Raw genomic sequence first — 15,725 nt, forward strand, 5'->3', positions numbered from 1 at the left:
CATCCAAAGAACACAGACACTAACCCACCATCCTATATTCAAATAGATCAACAGTAAAACATGAAAGTCTGCAGACACTGTGGTTGAAGTAAAAAACAATGCTATATATAACCATATAATTTCAGCATGGAAACAGGCCAATTTGGCCCTTCTAGTCCGCAATGATCCGTACCCTCCTCTAATCCCATTTACCAGCACATATCCCTCCATCCCCCTCCCATCCATATACTTATCCAACTCTTTCTTAAATGACGAAACTGACCCTGCCTCCACCACCTTTCCCAGAAGCCCATTCCACACAGTAACCACTCTCTGAGTAAAGAAGTGCCCCCTCATGTTATTCCTAAACCTTTGCCTGTCAACTCTCAACCCATGACCTCTTGGATCCATCTCTCCTACTCTCAATGGGAAAAGCCTTTCCACATCAACTATCTATCCCTCTCATTATCTTAAAAACCTCTATCAAATCCCCTCTCAGCCTTCTACGTTCCAAGGAATAAAGACCTAATTTGCTCAATCTCTCTTTGTATTCCAGATGCTGAAACTCAGGCAACATTTTTGTAAATCTTCTCTGCACTCTCTCTATCTTGTTAATATCCTTCCTATAAATTGATGACCAGAACTGCACACAGTACTCTAAATTTGGCCTCACCAATGCCTTGTACAGTTTCATCATTACTTCCCAACTCCTATATTCTATGCACTGATTTATATAGGCAAGCATACTAAAGGCCTTCTTCACCACCCTATCCACATACCTTCAGGGAACAATGCACCATTATTCCGAGATCTTTCTGCTCCACTGCATTCTTCAACGCCCTCCCATTTACCACATCTGTCTTGCTTTGATTATTCTTTCCAAAATGAAACACCTCACACATCAGCATTAAACTCCATCTGCCATCTTTCTGCCCACTCCTCTAAGCAGTTTAAATCCCTCTGCAATCTTTGAAAACCCTCTTCATCATCCACAATTCCCCCTACCGCCCCATCCTCTGGATCATAACTATATATGACAAACAGCAACGGTCCCAATACCGAACCCTGAGGTACACCGCTGGTCACCGGCCTCCATCCTGACAAACAATTATCTACTACTCCTCTCTGGCATCTTCCTTCCAGCCACTGTTGAATCCATTTGACTATCTCCAAATTAATACCCAGGAACTTAGCCTTCCTAACTAACCTCCCATGCGGAACCTTATCAAAGGCCTTACTGAAGTCCATATAGATAACATCCATTGCTCTACCCTCATCAACATTCCTAGTCACCTCTTCAAAAAATTCAACAAGTGGAAAAGGAACACTGCCTGAACACCGGTGTCAAACGACATGATTTCAAGTCAGGGATTAACCGGCTCTACCCCAACTCATCCTCGGTGTTTGCTAATGCTGGTATGCTGATAAATGGACACCAGAAAGTCACCCGTTTCCAGTTGAAAGTAGAAGACTCTGATCCCCAGGGATGAGTGTGTTCAGTGGAAAAGCAAGTTTCCCAGTTAAGGATGGTCCACTGGAAACAGCACAAAGGGCTTCCTATCCCAGACTGCACAACCAATTAACTGGGATGATAGTGGAAAAGGGGCTAATGACGTGGCTTATTCAATCCTTTGAGGTAGAAAGTTCCAAAGATTCTGATATCTTAATTAGACCATGTCTTATTCCCATTTCTTGATTTCAAGTTGCACTCACCCTGAAGGAAATCTCCATCAGAATCTACCCTGCTGCGTCTAGGAGTGGAGATTCACCCATTTCTTTCAATATTCATAGGTCAAACTGCTTAGCCTTTGCTCACAAGTCACCCCTTCATTCCATGAACCTAGTGAATCTTCTCAAATACAGGTTGAACCTCTATTATCTGGCACTGTGTGGTCTGGCACATTTTAAATCTGGTGCCATTAGTACAAACTCCTTACGGACAGCACAGGATTCAAACCACCCCCCCCCCCCAGTCCCAATTGCTGGCACTGTAAAGGGACTGCGCGAACCACTATGCTAAATGGGATTTTATTTGTAATATTTTTGATCTTATTTGCTCAGAAAATGGATGAGATCGAGGCGCCTACCGCACCTTTGACACCTATTTTCTGTGATTTTCTATTTCCAACATTTTTTGTGGTCCGGCAATGGTCAGGTCCTAACGTCACTGGATTAAAGAGGCTGAACCTGCATCACAAAAGCAAACACTAAGGAGACAAAGCTATCTGCAATAAATTATTTGTGGTCTCAACTGTGACAAGACTACTTTCATAAACCAATCCATGCAGAAGTCAGTATTCTATTGGCCTGTTTTTTTTTGCTCTACTAGCATGCCAAATGAAGAGCAAATCCCTCTGCGTTGCAGTACTTCAGTCTCTTGCCTTTTATACAATATTTCATTCTCCCATTCTTTCCACCTGGCTGTATAGTGCCACATGTTGTGCCAAATGTCTGGTTACTCATCTGTTTGCCAACTGCATCTGTCTCCATTCGTTTTCCCCGGTTTCTATTGTCAGCAAACTCAATAACAGAGGCTTCAACCAAGCCATTAATATACATTTACAGTAAAGATATAGCAATGAACCCTGTACCAACCTGGTATAATTTGAGACTCACTTAACATGGTTCCTTGCAAATAATCCAATGATGGGGATACATTGGTTCCAACATCATTATCTGTCTAGTAATTCTGCACGTCACCTTATCCAAATTCATCCTGATCATTAACCTTTTCTCACAATACACGAACATATCCAAAGTTCCCAGGTTAGTTCATATTTTCTAAAAAAACTTCTCAAAAAAGTTATTGTTAAAGCTTGTTATGCCAAATTATTCGATGTGAATTTTTTAAAATAAATGTTCCATTTTACAACTGTTGCCTGTAAACCTCTTCCATCAGTGTCATTATTTTTCATCCCCACTAACCAATTCCACACCGTGATTTTGGGTCAGAATCATTGTTCTCTTTAGTACTGACCTCATCCTTTGTTAACAGATACCTCACCTCTTCTGAAAATATCAAGCAAACCAAAATATTCAGTCCAGGGTCTGGGCACCTTGCAATGGCCAACTTAGTGCTCTCAATTCTTTGGTTGCCATATGTGTGTGCATTTTGATGAAGAGTCTTTATGTTGAACCCTCACCAACTCTTGGTGGATGCACTCAGATTTGTACACAATGTTCCCTCCTGTGGCACCCTGAATAGCACTCATCGGTATCCTTCAACATTCCCTTTGTCATTTGAACCCCCCACCCCCTAGCATTCTAGTTTAAAACATTAATGATAGATCTAGTTAACCAAGTCACCTGGTTAGTAGCCACACAAATCTCAAGCCATTATCCCAACACAGCTGCTTTCCTTTTCAGTACTCAAACCAAATCATGTGAATTGGCATTAATGTCTGAATTCTTGGCTCAATTCTATACTAAGCCAAAATTCAAGGGTCACATCTAGCTGTTTAGGATCAGGGGAATACTATATGTGCTGCAAGCAACATCACCTGACTGTCAGGTCAGAATTAAAATTAGTAAATTTAAGTGGTTAGTTACAGCTTTCAACATTTTAGCCTTTTTTAAAAAATTCTTATTTTAATGACACTTTCTGCTGTGCTCACTTTTGCAGCACATTTTACTAAAAATTACAGTTTACGCTCTGGGTGTCAACCTAATGATAGAGAAAAGACTGCAATAATCCTGGTTATCTTGGTGAAGCCACACAGCTTATTGTTTTAATTCCTCCACTTCGCTGAGTTTCAATCATTGATCTTTTAAATCAACACCAGATTTATTGTCAACTAGAAAACCTCTTTCCTTCACAAAATTCCTCCACCCACCAAATTTCAGTTTACAGGCTCCTGGAACCATTCTCCTGTATTAGGCCAATGCGCCAATGTTAGACCAAAAGAAATTCCAGACCCACGTCAGGCCCCAAAGATAATCAAATAAACAATTCCAACTAGCCATCTATTGGACTGCAGGCAACTTGTTTACATGGACCTCAACTTTTGTGTTTGTCAAACTGCTAGGTGCAAAACGATCAACCAACACTTAAGGTGCAGCACGGTTGGTGGTAGCGGTTAACGCGACCCAGTTACAGTGCCAGCAATCAGGACAGGGGTTAGAATCCTGCGCGGTCTTGAAGGAGTTTGTACATTCTCCCTTGTCTGCATGGGAAGACCAAGCCTTGACCAATCTAGTGCAAGTAATCTAATCAAGCTACTTTCCATCATGCCATTTTATGGGTATCTATGTCTTCCTCACCTGGCACAAGTGGCCATTGATTATAGAGATCTACAGCAGACCCTGATGATTGGAACCCTGGCTGGCCCAAATGGGGGCCACTTGTTTAGTCATCAACCGTAGAATAGGTTGTAAAGGTTTACATGGTAGTAGGCAGTAGATCAAAAAAAGCCCTAGCCTGATAGATTTCACTTTGAATCAAAATAAAGACTTTCAGCCACTCACCCCGTGTCAAGATAGTCAACAACATGACCATAAGCAAATTGCAATTGATAATGTACATGAGGCTTTCTCTAGGGACCTCTCGTAACAGTTTGCAGGAATTGATCCAATATCATTACTCCCAAACTATTCCAAGCTCTCATAAGCGAGTCCTCAACCAACAGATCACTGAGGCTTCAATGCCTTGGGTAAGAGTAGGATCAGGTGTTTTTTGCCTGAAAAACTAGTGAAGACTGCCAATATTAATTGGAATATTTAACAATCAAATTGTCAGGGCTGCAACGACTCTATTTGAAGGGTTATTCACACTCACTTCCTTCGCTCAATAAAACTGACATCAGAAGAGGTATGAGAGGCAAGATGCTGGCAAATAGTTAAAGCAAATAAACTCTTTCAAAAGGAATCATGCACTCATCATAACCAGTATTTTTCATGTCTTCCTCTTAATTTAATGTAAAAGTCGAAACTATAACTGAGCAAAATTGTTGGGTGGTGCATTAATAAAATATGCTTAAATCAAGCCTGTTCCCTGTTGATCTCAAAATTGTGTTTCTAACTTGGGTAGATCAGGATGTTAGAAATCAAAAAATGCACAAGTTAATGTTTATTTAACATCTGAAAAATCTTGCGAAGAGCCAGGGCATCAAAGGTTATGGGGAGAAGGCCGGGCAGTGGGGCTAAATGGGAAAATGTATCAGTGCCTGATTAAATGGCAGGGGTGACTCAATGGGCTGAATGGCCTATTTCTGCTCCTATTACTCCAGTTAGGCAAATCAGAACAAACACCATCAGTTTACAAATCAAGTTAAATATTACAATCATATACATTTAAGAAAAAAATTTAAAGCAATCGGCTTTCCCAAAGACTGAGGTCAAGATTTGTAAATGTTATATATTAGAATATTTCTATGGCCATATTTGCCAATCCCATCCAGATTTGTTTAAAAAGGCTCAAGTCTGGCTGTGAAAATAAAATGTTTTCCCATCAAGTTCCAGGTGATTAATAGCTTTGACACTACACCATTTAGTAATGAAGACCATTGTTACAGCAGAATACTGATTATTCTCTGGACACAACATACTGTGACACGAGAAGCTAATGCACTCACAAAAGAATATAACCAGTTCCCCAAAAGTATAATGGACGACAGGAAGCAATTCTTAAATGATTTGTGCTGCTTTTATGTATAAAAATTACCTGAAGGAATGAGAGGCCATAATCCGACTGAGGGATTATCACAAGAGCACAGCTAGGTCAGATTATACCCATTGTTCAAACACCTCGATTACTCAGTTATCAATTTACAATATGCAATTTCAGTGGACTATTTTGTTCTGCATCAGGCAGTATTTGAATATATACCAGCTGCCAGTATTCTGGCTGTGATCACGAGAAGATAAACAATGTCATAAATGAAGGTTCTACCAAAAACCAAAAGTTAAAAAATGTTTTGTATTGGAACTGTGTCATCCCTAGTTTAGTGCAGAGGTGGCCAATCTTTCTGCAAGCACAACTATCCTCGGTATATTGACCTAACAACGACTGCATTTTGATGAGTACGGCCAAATATTCAGTAACTGGAAAACATTGCTTTAAGGCAGTTGACACAAAGTCGAAGGAGAAAACTTTAAAATATTCTATTCAGAAAAATTCAGCATTCCTTCTCATCTCACATACCATCTCCACTGTCCAAGAAAACTTGCGTTTCCAAACTCTAGCTCTTTCCCAAAGGTTTGGTCCTCCAGATGCCAGCAGTGAATGGCTTCCTCCACAGTAAAACAGGAAGAAACAAGATACTGTATATGCCGAAGAGTATAGGAAGACTCACGTATAGGACAACCCTGAATTTCCACATAAAATGGGATTTTTGATAAGGCGACCCCAAATCTGGGATTTATCGCTGACCAGTCGATTCTGTTAAAAGCAAATCACGTATTTTAATAACAAGTGATCATTTAAAGGTTTACATTTTATTTGGATATTTTAAAATAAACCACTGTCAACTCCTGTAACAGGCCGTTTAAAGCCTGTACAGAGTCAACAACAGTCGGACCAGGCAGATGGACCCCATTGAGAAGTGTTGAGACTTCGCAAATAACTAACAGGGCATGCACGAGATTGGGTCAGAGCCAGTGGGAAGATGGTGGCGGTGTTGAGACTTCACCACCAAGGTAAGAATTTTATACTCTTTGCATAGGACGACCCGTTTTTAAGATGACAAGTTTTGAGGATCATTCTATACCCTGGGATATATGATCCCTTTTCCTCCTCATTACACACTCTGGTGTCTTTTAAACCAAGCTGGAAATTGTGGGGTTATTGTTCGAAAAGATTCAGGTTTGCTGATCATGTTTCGCAGTTGAATTTGCTGACACCTCAGTCGGTGTACATCCCTCCTAATTCAAGTCAACATTCCCAATATGGTTTTAAATACTTTATACATTCCAACCTTGCCATTTTTCAAAACCAACTGTACTTGAATCAGACCATGGAATCCCACAAGATATTTCCCTTTTTCTTTCCCTCACCAGCTTCCACCCCCCAATTTTCCAACATTTTCCTTCAAAATAAGCTTGCTTTTCATCTCATTTTAAGGCACAGGTTTGAAAAACATTGCACAGATGAGCACAAAGTTCAGGAAAAGTTTCAGCGCATATGACACAAAAAGAGCCTTGTGCAAACAATCTGCTTCAGGACTGATCTCCTGCTATGGTATTTTACTTCTTTGACATGCTGTTGTTTTAATTACACCTGCTGTGAAAAAATTCACATTTTTTTCCACTGACATGCATTAAACACAAAGCACCTGCAAAATAAGCAGTGTTCACTGAGTGTTTTGCTGCCAAACTTGAATTTCTTCCATCATTAATTGAGTTGAGCTTTTCGTCAAATACCCAAGTGCAACGTACAGCTGTAATTGAAAGACTTACTGCAACCATCATATGCATAATTAAGACACCAGAGATAATAAATATAAAAGGAAAAGAAAACAATAAAATTCAGAATTGGTTAACCAATAGTGCACAGATCTTTGGAGGTCTTGTGATAATGTTATGTTCAGGTGATAGCGCGAGTTGGTGTTTCAAGAGCCAAACAGCTGTTGGAAAAATGTTCTTGAAGCTGGAGATGCCTGACTTCAAGCTTCTGTACCTACAACAAACACTACACCAAGTTTCAATTCATTAGTTACAAGAACAATGCCCCAAGTCATTAGATCACTCAATCCACTCAAATAATTCTGTACCAGCTGCCTCAAGGTTGCAGCTTTCAATCAAGCAGACAAGATAGGACATCAACCAGAAAGAACCAAGATTTCTTCCCCCAACCTATGTGACTTCACCTCAGCTGCAGAAGTCGACTGGACATCATTCATGACCCAGATGCTTAAAATAGAGGTCTTGATAGCAATACTGAGATCTGGCAAATAATTCAAAATGGTGACCAGCTGGATAATGGAATAGCAGTCATTTTTCTTGGGGCTGTGGCAATGGTACCAGTAAGATGCCACAATAAGTTACTTAACAGTCAAATATAACCATGAACAAGTTGGTAAAATACCTTGCCTCAGATATCAGCAACTAAGCTTCTGCTTTGAGGAAGTCCAAATCTGGATCCACAAATACAAAATAGAACATAGACTTTAGCACAGTTTAGGTCCTTTGGCTCTCAATGTTGTGCTGACCTATATATTCCTACCAAAAAAACTAAACACTCCCTACCCTGAAACCCTCTATTTTTCTTTCATCATGTTCCTCAGAGTCTCTTAAATGCCCCAAATGTTCCAGCCTCCACCACCACCTCTGGAAAGGCATTCCAAGCACCCACAACTCTTCAAAACATAATCCTGATGTTTCCCCTAAACTTTCCTCCCTTCGCTTTGTACAGATCTGGTGTTTGCTATTCTCACCTCTGACTGTCCACCTTATCTATACCTCTCAGAATCTCGTAGACCCCCATTAAGTCACCTCTCACCCTTCTACACTCCAAAGAGAAAAGTCCTAGCTTGGTTAACCTTGCCTCATAAGACATTTTCTAATGCAGCAACATCCTAGTAAATCTCCTCTGCACCATCTCCATAGCTTCCACATCCTTCACAATATTCTAAGTGTGTTCTCATCAGAGATTTGCAGAATTGCAACATTACCTCTCGACTCGAACTCAATTCCCCTATGAAACACAACATCCCATAGGCCTTCTTAACTGTCCTATCAACATGTACAGCATATCCTTGAGAGATGGATGGATTTGGACTCCAAGGTCTCTCTGTTCTTCCACACTTTTAAGTATCCGACCATTAATCCTGAACTCAGCCTTCAGGTTTGACCTTCCAATATGCATTACCTCACACTTGTCCAGATTGAACTCCATCTGCCACTTTTCTGCCCAACTCTACATCCTGTGGTAAGCTACAACCTCATGTCATCCACTAACTTACTGACCCATCCCTAGCCACAAATAACATCACAAAGGCACAGAAAGGAGAAACCTCTTGACTGGAGCCTGCAAAACACATCACCACAAAGTATTTCAGTTTCTCATCACTAAGAGGAAGTTAAAAAAAAAAGTACTTAAGAAATAGAAGTGTGAAATGAGGCTAGGTTTAGCACCTGCAGGTGGGCTAAATAATTGGCATCAGTGTCACATGCCATACAGTGAAGGATAGTCGGCAAAGTAGGTCATGAACCTGTAAGACTTTCATTTGCAGTCTTTGGCTTGGCTTCGCGGACGAAGATTTATGGAGGGGTAAATGTCCACGTCAGCTGCAGGCTCGTTTGTGGCTGACAAGTCCGATGCGGGACAGGCAGACACGGTTGCAGGGGAAAATTGGTTGGTTGGGGTTGGGTGTTTCCTCCTTTGTCTTTTGTCAGTGAGGTGGGCTCTGCGGTCTTCTTCAAAGGAGGTTGCTGCCCGCCAAACTGTGAGGCGCCAAGATGCATGGTTTGAGGCGATATCAGCCCACTGGCGGTGGTCAATGTGGCAGGCACCAAGAGATTTCTTTAGGCAAAACACCAGGAATTTTATTAATATATTTGTCAATGCTTCTAAACCCCATTTCCAAGACAAAAAAAAAATCTCCAAAATCTATGTTGAGGAACTGGGAAATCAACTCTGAAAAATTCCTGGCTGCAGAATGAATGAAGGCAGAGCCCCTATGCAGCACAACAGCACAGAGACCAGACAGTTGGCAGGACTGATCTGGGTCTTTGTTCTGAGTTGATCTCCTCTGTGATAATAATGGGGACTGTATTGTTGGCCAGGCCAGGGAGAAAGTTCCTGCTCCTAATAAGCATCTAGCTCTTTCTGCTGAAAGCTTATATATGCATTGATAACAGACAAGGGTAGAATCTGTTTCTACTACTATTACCTTCTACTTTATTCTTATCAACATTTACTGTCTAGACACTTGGGTTAAAATATTGCACATCAACAAAACACCATTAGGAAAGGGGAGAAAATGAGAATGAAAATTCCAACAGTGCAGTACAGTTAGTGCAATGCTGTTACAGCACCAGTGATCGGGACTGGAGTTCCAATCCATCGCTCTCTGTAAGGTGTTTGTATGTCCTTCCTGTGCCTGCGAGGGTTTTCCCTGGGGGCTCCAGTTTCCTCCCACCATTCAAAACGTACCAAGGTTGTTGTAGGTTAATTGGGAGTAATTGGGCAGCTCGGGCTTTGGGCTGAAAGGGCTTCTTTCGTGCTGTATATCTAAATTATTAAAATACAAATCACTTTTACACACAAAGAAGCAAACCAAGTCAGTCAGTCTTTTCAACATCTATAGGAGCCAGATATATTGCCAGCATTTCGAGCCTGAGCCCTTCTTCAAGGAAAAATCAATATCAGAAAGTCTCATAATTCAAACAATGGGGAGGAATCCAGACCAACAAAAGGTGTTAATTTGCTGTGATAAGGGACTAGGTAGAATTTGTCGTGTGTGCGCAAAAGGAGACAGGCAATGGATAAGATGGGGAAGAAGGGGATGGGGGGGGGGGGGTTTCAAACAAAAGCCAAAGAAGTCTATATTAATGTCATCCAATTGGAGGGTCCCCAGTTGGAAGATGAGGTGTTGTTCCTCTAATTTAAGGGTGGCCTCAGTCTGGCAGTACGAGACCATGGGCAGACATGTTGGAAAGGGAATGAGATGGAGAATTGAAATGGGTGGCCACTGGGAGATCTACTCTTTTGCAGGAGACAGAGCCAAGGTGCTCAACAATCTCCTAATCTGAGTCCAGTCTCTCTAATGCAGAGGAAACCACAGAATGAGCACTGGATGCAGTAGAGGATCCCTGCAGATCACAAGTGAAATATAGCTTCATTTGGAAGGACTGTGGATGACTGATGGGAAGGGAGGAGTGGATAAGAGAGTCATGGAGTGAATGGTCACTGGGGAAGACTGAGAAGGAGGAAAGAGGAACATTTGCCTTGGTGGGATCACGTAGTAGGTGGCAAAAATGGCAGAGGAGGAGGTGTTGTATGTGGAGGCTGGTGGGGTGGCAGGTGAGGACAAGAGGAATCTTATCCTTGTGTGTGGGGGTGGAGGTAATGGAGGCTATGTAGGTGAGTCCCACAAAGAAGTCTCCATGTTGACATGGTAAGATAATTAAGCTTTCCAGAAGACATAGAAGCAGAAATAGGCTATTCATTCATCAAGTCTGTCCTGCTGTTTAATCATGAGCTGATCCATTTTCCCACTCAGCTCCACTGCCTGGCCTTCTCCCCAAAACGTTTGATGCCCTGGCTAATCAAGAACCTATCAATCTCTGCCTTAAATACACCCAATGACCTGACCTCCACAATCACCTGTGTTAACAAATTCCAGATTTACCATCCTCTGGCTAAAGAAATTCCTCTGCATCTCTGTTCTAAGCAGTGGTTGGAATTCACCAACTAATTAGTGAGACAGGACTTCCACAAATCAAAGATTACCTCAAGAATTATCTCAACTGAGCTGTCAATAGGTAAAAGTCACCAATCTCAAATAGACTTTGTGACCACCCTGAACTCTGGTAGACAAAAACAGAAGTGGAGCTTGAGAATGCTTCATTGTGCATCACATCACTGCCAGCCCTTTAACACAAGGCAAAGTGAAATAGCTTAATGTTTCAATTTTGGCTTTTCTTTTATTCAAAGCAGATTATATCAGCAGTGGATGAACGAATAATATATTGAGTTTCAATCCATTGGTTACAAGGCTTTACATTCCTGCCAGCATGAAGGACAATGCTCTCATTAGATCACTCAGTCCCACTCAAAATTCTAAACCCATAATGATCCACACATGATAAAGATATCCATAAAGGGCATGAAAATCCATTCAGGACATTAAATCCATTGCATCTGTGCTGACTCTTTCCAGAAGACATCCAATTTCTCCCTGCCTTTGTTTTTTGCTTCAATAATATCCTTTAAATGGATATGACTGAATCTGCATCCATCTTTCAGATAATCCTTTCCAGATTGCTGCATTTAGAACTAAAACTAGTTGCACATTTTACAATATTGGTGCCCATGGCTATTGAAGCTCCTGCCTGTGGAACCTGTTACTCCTGCGAACTGCAAAGTTATAAATCTCCCTTAATCAAAGTCAACGAGAAAGACCCCCCTCATCATATAATTGTGAATAATCCTCAGATCAATAGGGTGAAACAAATCATTACCCTGGTGCTATGCTCAAACCCAAAAATCATTCTAGTATATATCCTTCACAGACTCCACAAAGCTTTAAAATAGTATCCATAATTCTCCTATCTCTAATTTTAAAACTACCAGCATAATTTCTTTGGTTTGGTAATTTATATCTATTAAAAAAGTTAATACTGTATACCCTTAGCAGGAATTTTTTTAAAAATTTGCTGTACCAATCAGTCCATGGACATGAATCTCCTGATCTGTTCATCAGTTCTTGTGTCCTAAATTTACATTGTTAATGTTTATTTGTTTTTCCTTCCAACAGAGCTTCACAATTCAAGTCAAATTTTGTCTGACGTATTTGTGCCCATCTCACCACTCAGGAGATACAATCAAGCATTTGAGAATGGGTTAATCGAGAAATGCCAAAGAAACTTCCACATTGAAAAGATCATGCAATGAGAGGAAAGAACAATTTGAACCTGGCCCACTTTTAGCACAGACAAACGCCCCCAAATTATTATTGACAACAAAGTAGATTGGAAGGATGATCAAAGCCTTTGGTTAAAAAGTCAACATTTCTGGAATTAGAGTGCTCTGGAGGTTCCAGCTTCAGTACAAATAGAAATGACAACGACACATTTCCAAATCATTGCAGAAAGAGAGCAATGCAGCACTTTAGGATCACTAGACGCTAAAGCCAGACGATGTGCCGAATTCTGCTGGGGTTTCTGAAATATAAAACGCCAGGGTCAATTCCTTTAACAACATCTGCAGTTTGATGACGATTCTTCCTGCAGGTAAGCATGGGACAGATTAACCTAGAGGAATAAATTGCCTAATTTATTACCCCCAAACCAAATTAAAAAACAGCACTCGAGGACTTTTCCGCAGACATTCGGTGCAAGTGGCAGTATTGACCCCATTTTCTTCTGGACAACATAAACATTGTGCAATCCAGGGCGTCACATTAAAACACAAAATAGCCAAGCAAGCCATATAAGGAGTCCTACAGCCTCAGAACAACACTGCAACGCTGAACGCTCCACTCGCGCTGCAACACTGGATATGTAGTCCCCCCTCCGCACCAACGCTGGCGCCACCAACCCCACGAGAACGCCAACTCCCAGAACACACCACGCGCAACGCGCAGGCGCACTCGCCAGCTGGAAAGACAGCTGCGCACGCGCAGACGCTCCTCCCTCTCTTGCTCAATATTAAATGCCCCTGAGCCCAACCCCCTTTTCTTTCCAAATTCCTTTAAAACCAAACAGGACTGAGAGGGGCATAGATCCTTAAAATGCCTCTTGGTTGGGAAAACGATATTTTTACTCCCACCAATCAGTCACAGCTGTAAATAAAACTGATAATAACCGAGGGAGGGGGGGAGGTTTGACTTAAAGAGGTTCCAGCCCAAGGACTTTAACCTTTAAATCCCTAAACCTGCTCTTAATGCAGCACATCGTTATTGCATCAATATCCACACATTTAGACCCAAATATTAAAAACCTGCACCACTTATTTCACTGCAATAAAACAAACGACCCCAGCAATGCTTTAATCCATCTGTAGGGAAACAAAAAACCATCGACCTCTCGACTTGGCAGTGAAATTAGTGAGTGAACACGTCAACAACCGACTGTCTGCAGGCTTTAAAAAGAAAAGTACAGCACATTATTTCATAAAACGCCCAGGCCAAATATACACATTTAAACGCGATCTCCCTTATATATAAAAAAAATACAAAAGACTGGGTGGTTACAAACCCCCCCCCACCTCAGAAATCCGGATCTGGGAGATTATTAGGGATAAAAAATGGAGTTTAAGGCAGAACTAGGGGATAAATTAGGCGTTAAGGTGACCAGCCCCCTCCTCCCTCCCCTACATTTCTATTGAGGCTTGTTTTTTTTAGGGGGAACATATTAAAAGGCTATGAATGATGCAGGAGGATGGAAGTGGCGGAGTTAGGAGCTGACAGGAGGGGGTTTTTAAAGGGGTGAAGGGGTCGTGTCCCCCATTTTTGGTTACCCCCACCTCCAGAGATTGGCATTATTTAAACTAAGTGCTGCATTGAAGCGGAGAAGGCTTACTTGTGGCCTGGGCTCCGTGCTGGGGTGGGGGCCGCCTCGGCTCCGTGCTGGCGGACGCTGCCGCTCCGTTTCCGCCGCTGCCCGGACTCCCCCTCCCCCGCGCTCCCCGGCGCACCTATATCACCTCCCCGCAGTGAGCAGGCGCGGCCGGGACTACTTCCGTCATCCCCCGAAAAATCCAAACCGCGTCCTTTCCGCCCGACCAACCTCCCTCAACCCCTTCCAGTTAAATCAAAATAAGGTCTTCAGCGCCCTTCCTCCCTTAACGTCGCGATTTTTCGGTCAGAAACATGGTATTTTGGCTCCGGCACTCCTTTTTTCCATCGGGAAGCAGGCGCACGCACGACGTCGAGGGGGCGCAACGTGGCCGCCGTCCGTCTCGGTCCTAAAAATAAAGCGGCGTGCTAGCAACCCGGCTCTGATTGGTTGCTGCCTGGGAGAGGGCCACCTCTGGTAGGTTGGAAGTATTGACCAATCGGATTCTGCGCCACTGACGTCACATTCGCGTCAGTAAAGAAAGCTTTGCATTTATATATCACCTTCCACATCTATCGGGTACTCCAACTCACTGACAGTTATGTGATCACTCTCTGCAACTTCACAGTGTCTCAGACACAATAATATAAGAGATGAGGCCATTGGGTGCTCAGGCCTACTGTCCCATTCCAAAATCAGAATTTGTAATGAAGGAGTCACAAAATTTGTTGTTTTGAAGCAGCATCACAGAGCAAACGTTCATATTTTAACCTCCTTACAAAATCATTAAAAATAGAGCAGGAAAAGTCAGAGAAAGGCAGTGTCTGTGGTTTATTGATCATTCCAAAATCTCTTGGTGGAGGGGGAAAAAGCTGTTGTTGTACATCTTCTGGTTCCAACACCTCTCCCAATGGTAGCAGGGTGAAGAGGGCATGGTCTGGTTGATGGAGCTCTGGAGTTTTTTCTTGTTCTGACTCCTGAACATTGGCACCTCCATACCACACAGTGATGCAACCACACACGATACACCTATAGAAGTATACATAAATCCTTTTGCAATAAAGATCCACATGAGCTTTACCTTCCGCGTTGCCTGCTCCACCTGCAACACCCTTTCAATTTCAAGATTCCTTTTATTCTCATGTAATAATACATAAATATTATAAGGCAAATAATTCCATGTTTTCTAACCTTCATCAACTTCCTGGGTGGGTCGTAATTCAAAGCCATCATACTTCACACCACCAAAGCTCTCAACCATACTACTATATAAATCATCGAAGAATTCCAATGGATGAGCAAACAAAATTTATTTTCCATTTTTCTACGTTAAACTGCTCCAACATTAATATTTTGGAATTATTTTGATGTCTCAGCTACCCACGATTTCAATGATCTAAGTTGTATCTATTATCTATCTTTCTTTGCATTTATTGTCTTTTTTTTAGGATACAATTGTGATTTATTTTAAATTTTAAAATGTAGACATACAGCACAGTAACAGCCGCTTTCAGACTATGAGCCCAATTACACCCAAATAACCTACACCCTCTGGCACATTTTGAATGATGGGAGGAAATCAGACCTCC

The 15,725-nt window shown here is 41.8% G+C and overlaps 1 protein-coding gene across 14 annotated transcripts in view; it reads right to left on the reverse strand.

Annotated features, from left to right (window-relative positions):
* The window catches only part of LOC138748546 (protein Tob2-like), a 30,529-nt gene extending 15,997 nt beyond the window's left edge, over positions 1-14,532 (reverse strand). For 7 of the 14 annotated variants that reach the window (XM_069908940.1, XM_069908934.1, XM_069908933.1 and 4 more), the window contains exons 1-2: positions 14,161-14,271; positions 6,119-6,355 (exon numbers count right to left, since the gene is read on the reverse strand). The gene's annotated coding sequence lies outside the window, so the exon portion shown is untranslated. Of the gene's footprint in view, positions 1-6,118; positions 6,356-14,160 lie in introns of all 14 variants that reach the window. The other 7 variants (XM_069908939.1, XM_069908938.1, XM_069908935.1 and 4 more) reach the window with 4 other exon arrangements.
* Positions 14,533-15,725: the final 1,193 nt, after the last annotated feature.

This window comes from Narcine bancroftii, chromosome 13 (assembly GCF_036971445.1).
Source record: "Narcine bancroftii isolate sNarBan1 chromosome 13, sNarBan1.hap1, whole genome shotgun sequence".
In the NCBI taxonomy this organism is placed as follows: Eukaryota; Metazoa; Chordata; class Chondrichthyes; order Torpediniformes; family Narcinidae; genus Narcine; species Narcine bancroftii.